The following is a 12,866-nucleotide window of genomic DNA, read 5'->3' on the forward strand; positions in this document are numbered from 1 at the left end:
TAGGGATACACACACACACACACAACTAGGACTGTTTGCAGTGTTGTATGGCAGAAACCAACACAAAATTGTAAAGCAACAAAACTAAAATAAATAAATAAATGGCAACCCACTCCAGTACTCTTGCCTGGGAAACCCCACAGAAAGAGAAGCCTGGCAGGAGGCAGTCCATGGGCTTGAAAAAGACTTGGATATGACTTAGTGACTAAACAACAAATGCTGCTAACTGAACTTGGGAAAAGAATGAAAGAACATAGTAAGAATGTAACAAGCAACATAAACATAAAAAGGAATCAGTCAAAAGTGAAGAATATAGTAACTGAAGTGAAAAAAAAAAAGACTAGAAATTATTAACAGCACACTAGGTGACATAGGTAGAGAAGGAAATGGCAACCCACTCCAGTATTCTTGTCTGGAGAATCCCAGGGACAGAGGAGCATGGTGGGCTGCCATCTATGGGGTTGCCAGAGTCAGACATGACTGAAGCAACTTAGCAGCAGCAGCAGCAGCAGGTGACATAGGAGAAAGCACAACTGATCTGGAAGATAGAATAAAAGAAATTACTCAATCAGAAAGAGAGAAAGAAAAAACAAATAAAAAAATGACAGTTTAAGAATCATTGCTTTCACTGCTGTGGTCCTGGGTTGGCTTTCTTGTTGAGGAACAAAGATCCAGCAGGTCATGCTATTTGTCGGAAAAAACAATAACAGCAACAGTTTAAGGAACCTCTGGGATAATAAGAAGCATCTAACATTCTCATTATAGGGTTACCAGAAGGAGAAGAGAGAAAGGGATCAAAAAATGTATTTGATGAAAATATGGAGCTGACTGTGGCTCAGATTATGAGCTCCTTTTTTAAAAATTTCAGGGTTAAATTGAGAAAAGTAGGAAAAACCACTAGGCCATTCAGGTATGAAAAAGTGGAAACAGTGGCAGATTTTATTTTTTGGGGCTCCAAAATCACTGCAGACGGTGACTGGAAGCCACAAAACAAGACATTTGCTCATCAGAAGAAAAGCTTCCAAACCTAGACAGCGTATTAAAAATCAGGGACATCACTTTGCCAACAAAGGTTCATATAGTCAAAAATGTGTTTTTTCCAGTAGCCATGTGCGGATATAAGACTTGGAGCATAAAGAAGGCTGCTGCTGCTGCTAAGTCACTTCAGTCGTGTCTGACTCTGTGAGACCCCATAGATGGCAGCTCGCCAGGCTCCCCCATCCCTGGGATTCTCCAGGCAAGAACACCGAGTGGGTTGCCATTTCCTTCTCCAGTGCATGAAAGTGAAAAGTGAAAGTGACGTCACTCAGTCGTGTCTGACTTTTAGCGACCCCATGGACTGCAGCCCACCAGGCTCCTCGGTCCATGGGATTTTCCAGTCAAGAGTACTGGAGTGGGGTACCATTGCCTTCTCCGAAAGAAGGCTGAGCATGGAAGAATTGATGCCTTTGACCTGTGGCGTTGGAGAAGACTTTTGAGAGTCCCTTGGACAGCAAGGAGACTGAGCCAGTCAAGCCTAAAGGAAATCAACCCTGAATATGCACTGGAAGGACTTATGCTGAAGTTGAAGCTCAGATACTTTGGCCAGCTGATGCAAAGAGCCAACTCACTAGAAAAGACCCTGATGCTGGAAAAGATTGAGTGCAAGAGGAGAATGGGGTGATAGAGGATGAGATTGTTGGATGGCACCTTTGAGTCAATGGACATGAGTTTGAGCAAACTCTGGGAGATAGTGAAGGACAGGGAAACCTAGCATTCTACGGTCCAGGGGGTCACAAAGAGTCAGATACAACTAAGAAACTGAACAACAAATAGCAAAACAAACTATCGACAAAATCTAAAGACAATCTACTGAATGAGGGAAATATCTGCAAATGATATGACCAAAAATAGGTTTAGTTCAGTTCAGTTCAGTCACTCAGTCATGTCTGACTCTGTGACCCCATGAATTGCAGCATGCCAGGCCTCCCTGTTCATTACCAACTCCCAGAGTTTACCCAAACTCATGCCCATTGAGTTGGTGATGCTATCCAACCATCTTATCCTCTGTTGCCCCCTTCTCCTCCTGCCCTCAATCTTTCCCACCATCAGGGTCTTTTAAAATGAGTAAGCTCTTCGCATCAGGTGGCCGAAGTATTGGAGTTTCAGCTTCAACATCAGTCCTTCCAATGAACACCCAGAACTGATCTTTAGGATGGACTGGTTGGATCTCCTTGCAGTCTAAGGGACTCTCAAGAGCCTTCTCCAACACCATGCATGTAAAAAATCTAGACATATCTTCTAAGTTTTCTACAGAGATTAAGATTTTGCCCTATAATAGTTTTTGAAGATAGTATTTCTAGTTTTCTAGTGGATTGCAAATTGTTTTGGCTTGTATAATAACAATTTTGGTCTTAAAAACATCTCTATATATGCATTATTTTAAAAATACAGTATTAAATTCCACATTCATTTCTTATTCAAAATATATACAATTATTGGATTCTAAATGTTGTCATAAAAGATTTAACAGTCATATGCTTTATGTTTGAAAAGATTCAATTGGCTTGTACGCTTTCAGTTCAGTTCAGTTCAGTCGCTCAGTTGTGTCCAACTCTTTGCGACCCCATGAATCGCAGCATGCCAGGCCTCCCTGTCCATCACCAACTCCCAGAGTTCACTCAGACTCACGTCCATCGAGTCAGTGATGCCATCTAGCCATCTCATCCTCTGTCGTCCCCTTCTCCTCCTGCCCCCAATCCCTCCCAGCATCACAGTCTTTTCCAATGAGTTAACTCTTTGCATGAGGTGGCCAAAGTACTGGAGCTTCAGCTTTAGCATCATTCCTTCCAAAGAAATCCCAGGGCTGATCTCCTTGCAGTCCAAGGGACTCTCAAGAGTCTTCTCCAACACCACAGTTCAAAAGCATCAATTCTTCGGCATTCAGCCTTCTTCACAGTCCAACTCTCACATCCATACATGACTACTGGAAAAACCATAGCCTTGACTAGACGGACCTTAGTCGGCAAAGTAATGTCTCTGCTTTTGAATATGCTGTCTAGGTTGATCATAACTTTTCTTCCAAGGAGTAAGCGTCTTTTAATTTCATGGCTGCAATCACCATCTGCAGTGATTTTGGAGCCCCCCAAAATAAAGTCTGACAATGTTTCAGCTGTTTCCCCATCTATTTTCCCTGTATTTGTTTGTCAGGGTTCACGTATGGACCAAGCTTTAAGATGTTCCACAATTTGTAAACTGATCAAAAGAAGATTATTACATTTTAGGGTTGGTTAGGACCATCCATGGTGAAACCTTATACTTAGTGAAGTATAATACTTGCTACTTAATACTTGCTAGTTTCTTTCCTATAGTTCAAAGGAAAGATGAACTCTTCAGGACCATCCATGGTGAAACCTTATACTTAGTGAAGTATAATACTTGCTACTTTCTTCCCTATAGTTCAAAGGAAAGATGAACTCTTATTTTTATTACATTTTTTGTTTAGGAAATTTAAATTAACTCCATAAGAAATGTTTTAGTCTTATTGCTGGTCTAAGATCACAGTAAGGTAAGTAAGGTTCTGGAGTTGTTTGAGGGGTGGGGGCAGTTACAGCTTTCCACTATTTAACTGTTAGGTTTCTATTCCATGTGCCATACATCAAGTCATAAATGAATGAATGAGACATGATTGGACAGGAAGCTCTACCTGGCTCCAGGCTCTGTTCTTGAATGGGTGTATTGTTTCTTTTTGGAGTGCTGGGCATGATGTTAGAGAGTTCAATAGGGAAAAACATGTTCAGCATACTGTTGAATGGCTTTTTGCCTTTGTTGATTTGTTTTTTGTTTTTGTAATTAAGTAGATGTGTCTTTAAGTTTTGTTTATGTTAACAATTATAGATCTTGTTAATCAAGGCATGTGGATTAAATTTCTCCTCTCAAATACCCATCTGGACTGAAAAGGACTGATGCTGAAGCTCAAACTTCAATACTTCAGCCACCTGATGTGAAGAACTGACTCCCTGGAAAAGACCCTGATGCTGGGAGACTGAAGGCAGGAGAAGGGGACAACAGAGGATGAGATGGTTGGATGGCATCACCAACTCAATGGACTTGAGTTTGAGCAAGCTCTAGGAGTTGGTGATGGACATGAAAGCCTGGCATGCTGCAGTGCATGGAGTCGCAAAGAGTTGGACACAACTGAGTGAACAGAACTAAAATACCCATTGGTTTAATATTGTAGGAAAGCTTAGAGTAGGGTGCCTCAGAATATTTATTATTACTTATTCACTGTCCAAAAGGCAATGAAGTCACAGAGGAAATACTAATTCAAAATTTAGGTCTTCTCTCCCAATTATCCCCAAATTTTTGAAGAATAGTTTATATATAGACAAAAGTAGTAGTTAATGGGACAAAACTTGCTTAGTGACTTGCTTTATTTCAAAATGCAGTGGCTCCATTTATACATTGATACATAAATTTATTAGCAAATTCTCTTTTCAAATGAATTAGTGACATAAATATATAGATTTTAGTGGATATCTTTTGTTTACAATAGTGAGACAGAGAGCCAAACTCTCTGCCATGACCTCCTAGGCTAAACATGACCTAGCTGGGACCCACTACTCTGATCTCATTTTGCACCTCTTCACACCATATTATTCTCCAGCCACATGAAACTACTTTCAGTTTTTCAAACAGAGCAAACGTGTTGCCACCCACCCTTCCACAGGACACAGCACTAATGGGCTCAGAGATGGCCTCCCCATTCACCTATTGAAAGATGCTACAGAACAACCCTCTCACTGTTCTCCATCTGTACTTAGACTCATTTCCTGCATTGCACATATCACTACTGGGGTTTGTTTAATGTATTTGTTTTCTACCTGCCTCTCTTTATCAGAAAATAAACTTTATACAACTTAAATGTCCATAAAAAATGCATGAATAAAGAAGACGGGGTACACACACACACACACACACACATACACACACAACGGAATACCACTCAGCCATAAAAAAGAATGAAATGATGCCATGTGCAGCAACAAAGATGGACCTAGACACTATCATACTAAGTGAAATAAATCAAAGGCAATATCATATGATATTACTTATCTGTGAAGTCTAAAATATGATACAAATGAACTTATTTAAAAAACAGAAACAGACACACAGATACAGAAATTTAGGGTCACCAAAGAGGAAAGGGGGTGGAGGTGGGATGAATTAGGAGTTTGAGATTAACAGATGCGAACTAGTATATAGAGAATGGATAAACAAGATCCTAATGTACAGTGCAGTGAACTATGTTCAATATCCTTTAACAAACCACAAAGGAAAATAATATGAAAAAGAATATATATGTAACACAATCACTTTGCTGTACACTAGAAACTAACAAAATCTTGTAAATCAACTATACTTCACTTTATTAATAAAAATGAAAATAATGTTCAAACTACCACACAACTGCACTCATTTCAGATTCTAGCAAAGTAATGCTCAAAATTCTCCAAGCCAGGCTTCAACAGTACATGAATCATGAACTTCCAGATGTTCAAGCTGGATTTAGAAAAGGCACGGGAACCAGAGATCAAACTGCCAAGATCTGTTGGATTGAAAAAGCAAGAGAGTTCCAGAAAAGCATTTACTTCTGCTTTATTGACTATGCCAGTGTCTTTGACTGTGTGGATCACTACAAATTGTAGTGAAAATTCTTCAAAGATGGGAATACCAGACCACCTTACCTGCCTCCTGAGAAACCTGTATGCAGGTCAAGAAGCAACAGTTAGAACTGGACATGGAACCACAGACTGGTTCCAAATTGGGAAAGGAGTATGTCAAGGCTGTATACTGTCACCCTGCTTAAGAAATGCTGGGCTGGATGAGCACAAGCTGGATCAAGATTGCCGGGAGAAACATCAATAACTTCAGATACATAGATGACACCACCTTTATGGCAGAAAGTGAAGCACTAAAGAACCTCCTGATGAAAGTGAAAGAGGAGAGTGAAAAGTTGGCTTAAAACCCATCATTTGGAAAGCTAAGATCATGGCATCCAGTCCCATCACTTCATGGCAAACAGATGGGGAAACAATGGAGACAGTGACAGACTATTTTTCTGGGCTCCAAAATCACTGAAGATGGTGACTGCAGCCATGAAATTAAAAGATGCTTGCTCCTTAGAAGTAAGGCTATGACCAACCAGAGACATTACTTTGCCAACAAAGTTCTGTCTAGTCAAAGCTATGGTTTTTCCAGTATCATGTTTATGGATGTGAGAGTTGGACTATATAGAAAGCTGAGCACTGAAGAACTGATGCTTTTGAACTGTGGTGTTGGAGAAGACTCTTTGAGAGTCCCTTGGTGTATAAGGAGATCCAACCAGTCAATTCTAAAGGAAATCAGTCCTGAATATTCATTGGAAGGACTGATGCTGAAGCTGAAACTCCAATACTTTGGCCACCTGATGTGAAGAAGTGACTCACTGGAAAAGATCCTGATACTGGGAAAGACTGAAGGTGGGAGAAGAAGGGGACGACAGAGGATGAGACGGTTGGATGGCATCACCGATGCAATGGATGTGAGTTTGAATAGGGTCTGGGAGTTGGTGATGGATAGGGAAGGCTGGAGTGCTGCAGTCCATGGGGTTGCAAAGAGTTGGACATGACTAAGCGACTGAACTGAATTGATTAATAAAAATTTTTCTTATAAAGAAAAAAAAACTTTACAGGAAAAGCTGTATTTGCCTTGTTCAATAACATGAGAAAGGTTTGGCACATAGGAGTTTCTAAATAATGCAAGAATGAATGGTCCTCTGATATAAATCTTGCAAAAAACTGTATAAATACCCTAGAGAGAAGGTTTGCTGCCAGAAAGCAAATAATAAATAAATAAAAGTGTTTTAATGCTGGAGCCTCTATGGGACAGTGGAAGCCGTCAGCTACTCCATGTTTTTTGGTCAAGAGACTTTCAGCCCTAGTTGGGGAAGGGCCTTTGTCTTTACCTCAGCATCATGCCTAGTGGAGAGGAAGGGTCTTTAGCACAGTTGTGCCCAGCCAAGATGGATTAATATCAGGACCAAAGGGCAATGTCACAGGATGAACAGAACTCTGCTGAAGGACTGGGAAAAACACACTGACAGTTCTCGGAGCATCTGAGGGACAGAGAGTGAAAACTTGGTGATTCTCATTGTGGAAGTTACTTATAAGAAAAAGGAAGAGGGGGTCTGTAGCTTTAGTGATTTCACTTGTGGGGCTGGCAAGTATGGAACCTATTATGTTACCCCTTAATTTTATTTACCATGTTGGTATATTCTGGCAAACTTCATTATGTATTTTTGGAAGAAACTGCTCCCCCCGCCCCCCATCTATTTCTAAGCATAAACCAGCTATGAAATGTTAGCTACATTTCTCTTTTTAAATTCAGTACTCCTATTTAAAATTATGTATTTTCCATTCTCTCATCATTTTAAAGGATTTAAAAATAAATTGACCATTTTTATGGGTGTGACTTCTCTTCTTTTTGTGTCCCTAAAAGAATGAAAATAACATTGCTTATGTTTATTTTCACAAAAATTATCTTTGAACTTAAAAATTTTCAGAGTCTAGAAATTAGAGAGTGCTCCTTTGTCACTACTAATTAATGTCTATTGAGGGATTGAATGTATTTGTATGATATGACTCAAGTCTTTCTGTTTGGGAACAATGAAGTTAATAATAAGTGAATAAAATTCTTGCCTCTCAAATGATGGGTAAAAGAAAAAAATATGTAAACAGCTCATACAACTTAAGATAAAAAAACCCAAACAATCTTATTAGAAAATAAACAGAGAAGACCTGAAAAGACATTTTCCCAAAGAACGTACACAGGTGGTCAAGAGGTGCATGAAAAGTTACTGAACATTGCTTATCATCAGAGAAATGCAGATCAAAACCACAATGAGATATCACCTCACATCTGTCAAAATGGCATCATGAAGAAGACCACAAATAACAGATTTGGCGAGGATGTGAAGAAAGGGGAACCCTCATATTCTGCTGGTGGGAATGTAAACTGGTGCAGTCACTATGGAAAACAGTGCAATTCCTCAAGAAACATCATGATCCATGAATTCCACTCCTTTGGGTATATATCCAAAGAAAATGAAAACAGTAATTTGAAAAGGTATACACATCCCAATGTTCACAATAACGTTATTTACAGCAGGCAAGATACAGAAGCAACCTAAGTGTCCATAACACATAAGTGCATAAAGAAGATTCACAAAATGAAGCATTATTCAGCCATAAAAAAGAATGAAATTCTGCCATTAGCAAGAGCAGGGATAGACCTGGAGGGTATTATGCTCACTGAAACAAGTCAGATTGAGAAAGACAAATACTGTACATTATCACTTATATGTGAAATCTAAAAAATGAAGGAAACAAATGACAAACTCAGAGATATAGAGAACAAATGAGTATCTACCAGTGGGGAGGGAGAAGAGGGGCCAGTAGGATTGGGGTGAGAGATTAAAAGGTACAAACTACTATGTATAAAACAGAGAAGCTACAAGGATATACTGTACAGCACAGAGAATATAGTCAGTATTTTGTTATAAATTTAAATGAGTATAATCTATTGTTGCAGCCTGGCAGAGACCAGAACCTGCCCCATGACTCGAGGTTGTAGGAAACTCCACCCTCATGACTGTCCTAATAAGCATGCCTAACTGACCTTCTGGGTGGCTGCGAGGGTGCTGGAGGGCCTAGAGGAGCTATTCCACGTTCAAGGTAGGGAGGGACGGTAGTGAGAAGATAGCCCTCATCCAAGGTAAGGAGCAGCGGCTGCGCTTTGCTGGAGCAGCCGTGAAGAGATACCCCACATCCAAGATAAGAGAAACCCAAGTAAGATGGTAGGTGTTGCAAAAGGGCAGACACACTGAAACCATAATCACAGAAAACTAGTCAATCTAATCACACTAGGACCACAGCCTTGTCTAACTCAGTGAAACTAAGCCATGCCCTGTGGGGCCACCCAATATGGGCGGGCATGGTGGAGGTCTAACACAATGTGGTCCACTGGAGAAGGGAATGGCAAACCACTTCAGTATTCTTGCCTTGAGAACCCCATCAACAGTATGAAAAGGCAAAATGATAGGATACTGAAAGAGGAACTCCCCAGGTCAGTAGGTGCCCAATATGCGACTGGAGATCAGTGGAGAAATAACTCCAGAAAGAATGAAGGGATGGAGCCAAAGCAAAAACAATACCCAGCTGTGGATGTGACTGGTGATAGATGCAAAGTCCGATGCTGTAAAGAGCAATATTGCATGGGAACCTGAATGTCAGGTCCATGAATCAAGGCAAATTGGAAGTGGTCAAACAGGAGATGGCAAGAGTGAACGTCGACATTCTAGGAATCAGTGAACTAAAATGGACTGGAATGGGTGAATTTAACTCAGATGACCATTATATCTACTACTGCGGGCAGGAATCCCTCAGAAGAAATGGAGTAGCCATCATGGTCAACAAAAGAGTCTGAAATGCAGTACTTGGATGCGATCTCAAAAACGACAGAATGATCTCTGTTCGTCTCCAAAACAAACCATTCAATATCACGGTAATCCAAGTCTATGCCCCAACCAGTAACACTGAAGAAGCTGAAGTTGAACGGTTCTATGAAGACCTACAAGACCTTTTAGAACTAACACCTGCAAAAGATGTCCTTTTCATTATAGGGGACTGGAATACAAAAGTAGGAAGTCAAGAAACACCTGGAGTAACAGGCAAATTTGGCCTTGGAATGCAGAATGAAGCAGGGCAAAGACTAATAAAGTTTTGCCAAGAAAATGCACTGGTCATAGCAAACACCCTCTTCCAACAACACAAGACTCTACACATGGACATCACCAGATGGTCAACACCAAAATCAGATTGATTATATTCTTTGCAGCCAAAGATGGAGAAGCTCTATACAGTCAACAGAAACAAGACTAGGAGCTGAGTGTGGCTCAGATCATGAACTCCTTATAAATTCAGACTTAAACTGAAGAAAGTAGGGAAAACCACTAGACCATTCAGGTATGACCTAAATCAAATCCCTTATGATTATACAGTGGAAGTGAGAAATAGATTTAAGGGCCTAGATCTGATAGATAGAGTGCCTGATGAACTATGGATGGAGGTTCGTGACACTGTACAGGAGACAGGGATCCCCATGGAAAAAAAATGCAAAAAAGCAAAATGGCTGTCTGGGGAGGGAGGCCTTACAAATAGCTGTGAAAAGAAGAGAAGCGAAAAGCAAAGGAGAAAAGGAAAGATACAAGCATCTGAATGCAGAGTTCCAAAGAATAGCAAGAAGAGATAAGAAAGCCTTCCTCAGCAATCAATGCAAAGAAATAGAGGAAAACAACAGAATGGGAAAGACTAGAGATCTTTTTGAGAAAATTAAGAGATACCAAGGGAACATTTCATGCAAAGATGGGCTTGATAAAGGACAGAAATGGTATGGACCTAACAGAAGCAGAAGATATTAAGAAGAGGTGGCAAAAATACACAGAAGAACTGTACAAACAAGATTTTCATGACCCAGATAATCACGATGGTGTGATCACTCACCTAGAGCCAGACATCCTGGAATGTGAAGTCAAGTGGGCCTTAGAAAGCATCACTACGAACAAAGCTAGTGGAGGTGATGGCATTCCAGTTGAGCTATTTCAAATCCTGAAAGATGATGCTGTGAAAGTGCTGCACTCAATATGCCAGCAGATGTGGAAAACTCAGCAGTGGCCACAGGACTGGAAGAGGTCAGTTCTTATTCCAATTCCAAAGAAAGGCAATGCCAAAGAATGCTGAAAGTACCGCACAATTGCACTCATCTCACATGCTAGTAAAGTCATGCTCAAAATTCGCCAAACCAGGCTTCAGCAGTATGTGAACCATGAACTCCCAGATGTTCAAGCTGGTTTTAGAAAAGGCAGAGGAACCAGAGATCAAATTGCCAACATCCGCTGGATCATGGAAAAAGCAAGAGACTTCCAGAAAAACATCTATTTCTGCTTTCTTGACTATGCCAAAGCCTTTGACTGGGTGGATCACAATCAACTGTGGAAAATTCTGAAAGATGGGAACACCAGACCACCTGACCAGCCTCTTGAGAAATCTGTATGCAGGTCAGGAAGCAACAGGTAGAACTGGACATGGAACAACAGGGTGGTACCAAATAGGAAAAGGAGTTATGTCAAGGCTGTATATTATCACCCTGCTTATTTAACTTCTATGCAGAGTACATCATGAGAAACACTGGGCTGGAAGAAACACAAGCTGGAATCAAGATTGTCAGGAGAAATATCAATAACCTCAGATATGCAGATGACACCACCCTTATGGCAGAAAGTGCAAAACTAAAAAGCCTCTTGATGAAAGTGAAAGAGGAGGGTGAAAAAGTTGGCTTAAAGCTCAACATTCAGAAAACAAAGATCCTGGCATCCGGTCCCATCACTTCATGGGAAACAGATGGGGAAACAGTGGAAACTGTCAGACTTTATTTTTTGGGGCTCCAAAATCACTGCAGATGGTGATTGCAGCCATGAAATTAAAAGACGCTTACTCCTGGGAAGGAAACTTATGACCAACCTAGATAGCATATTCAAAAGCAGAGACATTACTTTGCCAACTAAGGTCCGTCTAGTCAAGGCTATGGTTTTTCCTGTGGTCATGTATGGATGTGAGAGTTGGACTGTGAAGAAGGCTGAGTGCCCAAGAATTGATACTTTTGAACTGTGGTGTTGGAGAAGACTCTTTGAGAGTCCCTTGGACTGCAAGGAGATCCAACCAGTCCATTCTGAAGGAGATCAGCCCTGGGATTTCTTTGGAGGGAATAATGCTGAAGCTGTAACTCCAATACTTTGGCCACCTCATGAGAAGAGTTGACTCATTGGAAAAGACTCTGATGCTGGGAGGGGTTGGGGGCAGGAGGAGAAGGGGACAACAGAGGATGAGATAGCTGGATGGCATCACTGACTCGAGGGACGTGAGTTGAGTGAACTGCGGGATTTGGTGATTGACAGGGCAGCGTGGCGTGCTGCGATTCATGGGGTCGCAGAGTCGGACACGACTGAGCAACTGAACTGAACTGAACTGAGTCTGCGTATAAGTTAAATAAGCAGGGTGACAATATACAGCCTTGACATACTCCTTTCCTGATTTGGAACCAGTCTGTTGTTTCATGTCTAGTTCTAACCGTTGCTTCTTGACCTGCACACAGATTTCTCAGGAGGCAGGTAAGGTGTTCTGGTATTCCTATGTCTTTAAGAATTTTCCACAGTCTGTTGTGATCCATACAGTCAAAGGCACTGGCATAGTAAATAAAGCAGATGTTTTTTCTGGAACTCTCTTGCTTTGATGGTGCAATGGATGTCAGCAATTTGATCTCTGGTTCCTCTGCCTTTTCTAAATCCAGCTTGATCACCTGGAAGTTCTCAGTTCACGTACTGTTGAAGCCTGACTTGGAGAATTTTGAGATTACTCAAAAAAGACTTGGACACAACTGAGTGACTGAACTGAACTGAACTTGTTAGCATGTGAGATGAGTGCAATTGTGTGGTAGTTTTGAGCATTCTTTAGCATCTCCTTTCTTTGGGACTGGAATGAAAACTGACCTATACTCAACAATTACAGAATACACATTGTTTTCAACTATACTTGAAGGATTAAAAAATTTTTTTTTAATTGGAGAAGAACTGCTTTACAATGTTGTGTTGGTTTCTGCCATACAACCACATGAATCAGCCATAAGAATACATATGCTCCCTCTCCCTTGAAGGATTCTTAAAGCTTGACCATATATGAGATGCATCAGTTAAGACTGAAATCCACTGTAACAGAGTGTTCCCACACGAGTGA

The sequence above is a fragment of the Oryx dammah genome, unplaced genomic scaffold, assembly GCF_014754425.2.
Source record: "Oryx dammah isolate SB20612 unplaced genomic scaffold, SCBI_Odam_1.1 HiC_scaffold_5, whole genome shotgun sequence".
Taxonomy (NCBI): domain Eukaryota; kingdom Metazoa; phylum Chordata; class Mammalia; order Artiodactyla; family Bovidae; genus Oryx; species Oryx dammah.